The 2,114-nt window shown below is 40.6% G+C and overlaps 1 pseudogene; it reads left to right on the plus strand.

The window, feature by feature from the left end:
- The first annotated feature begins 329 nt into the window (after window positions 1–329).
- Window positions 330–986, plus strand: LOC113768342 (annotated as a pseudogene).
- The last annotated feature ends 1,128 nt before the right edge of the window (window positions 987–2,114 follow it).

Raw genomic sequence — 2,114 nt, forward strand, 5'->3', positions numbered from 1 at the left:
AGAACGAGTTGGGGATGATTTGAGGATCATAGAGGGCTTGGACAAAGAAGATTCAACACTTTACACCTTGCTCCAAGTGGAAGAAATCGAATGAAGAAAACTTGCTGTTTAGTTCATTAGTCTTACTTGTTGCTTTAGTCGTGTGTTAAGGCAAGGGGTTTATTTGTCATTTACCTTGCCAAAGATGAGTCATTTATTAAGGCATTACATTCGGGCAGACCTTGTCCATTGATAGACGAATTTATTTGGTTATTAGTTTAGGGTTTCCTAGTTTAGTTAAGTCCAAATACCTTTAGGGGAGCACGTCCACTTTTGTTTTGGCTCTAAGAGGCATCGGCCGCGTCGGCAGAGCTGCTACAGAGACAGATTCGATGATGGCGACTGCGAGGACTGTGAAAGAAATCTCTCCTCACGACTTCGTCAAGGCTTATTCTGCCCATCTCAGGTGATCTGGAAGGATGGAACTTCCACAATGGGTTGATATTGTGAAAACTGGTACACTCAAGGAACCTGCTCCGTATGACCCAGATTGGTACTAATCAGAGTCGCTTCCATGGCTAGAAAAATTTATTTGAGGCAAGGCCTTGGAGTTGGTGCTTTCAGGAGGATTTATGGTGGGAGCAAAAAAAAAGGAAGCCGTCCTCCTCATTTTGGTAAAAGCAGCGGGAGTGTTGCTCGCCACATTCTTCAGCAGCTGCAGAAGATGAATATTGTTGATATGGACCCAAAAGGTGGAAGAAGAATCACATCCAGTGGACAAAGAGATCTTGACCAAGTAGCTGGCCGCATTGTTGTAGCACTTTGATAGATGAATTAATGAGCTTTTCTACTTTACTTGTCAATTTTGATAATATGTAGGCTCTTTTATGTTTTCCATTTCCTTTTTTTGCTTCAAGCTTGTGGAAGAGATGTTCTTGGATATTTTATTAGACAATCTGTCTTGACTCCCGAGTTTTTTCTAGACAAGTTGTACTCCTGTTCTTAAAGGTTCAAAAAAAAATACTTTTAGGGTTTCTTAGTCATGTAAGGCTATAAATAGCCTAAGTCGTATTCGGTCATGATGGTCAGATTTTAATACAACTTTTCGAGAGTTTTCTCATCTTCTCTTTTCCAAGAGAGTTCCCTTTGAATACTTGAGAGTCTTCTTAAGTTATTCGATCCGAACTTATCAATCAAGTACCTCCCTGATTATGGCGTTCTTCTACCTACAATTTGGTTCATTAATTCGATTAGTTACGGGTTGAGATCGTATCAATATTGTTCGTAACACGTAGGGTTATTAGGGTCAAATTTTTTTGCTGCCAAACATTCGGTGTTAGTTGTCTAGATCGTGCGAGTGAGTCACGGGTTTCATTTTCGACGGGGTTCGGTTCATACCAGAGGCACCTCCCACCCGAATAGGGTGTGGTACATGCTGCCGCTCAGTGCTCATGAGTTAAAAGCATGTTCGAGTACAAGTGCAAGTCATACACATTCATATAACAAGTAGCAATTATTCAAGAGGGAGAGGACGAGGGCGATAAAGTACACCCTCTCCACAACAAGTTCACAAATCACAAGAATCACATAGTACTTGTACAAGTATCATTTCAATCAAGGCAACATGAAGCATGCACTTGATGTGACGCCCCCACTTCTCCCTAAGGCGAACCAAAAGGTATCCGCAGGACACCTGCCCAACTCTAGCCAGGACTCATGGCAATATCCGTTCAAGCTTAGCACAATACTATTCAACAACACTAGATAAGTAAGAAAGTACGAAAAACTTCCAAACTTAACAATATATATAACGATTATCCAATCCTTACATCAAAGTCCCAAAAGTTACATCAATACCCAAAATATACATCATCCAGGTACATCAAATATCCAAATCATACATTAGGTTCCCAAAAATACAACCAATAAGAGGTCTAGCCCAAAATACATTAGAAACCCTAAGTCAAAAGTGCATCAAAAGGGTTCCTCCAAGTCTCATTCCATGCCCAATCCTGTAAAGGAAAACAAATCTACAGGGTGAGCAAAACGCTCGTGAGGCCAAGAACACACACGCAAGCACGTTGTTCAAGTAACAAACCCAATTTAACAAGTAGAGGAATAATATTTCAATAAAT

The sequence above is a fragment of the Coffea eugenioides genome, chromosome 4 (assembly GCF_003713205.1).
Source record: "Coffea eugenioides isolate CCC68of chromosome 4, Ceug_1.0, whole genome shotgun sequence".
NCBI lineage: Eukaryota > Viridiplantae > Streptophyta > Magnoliopsida > Gentianales > Rubiaceae > Coffea > Coffea eugenioides.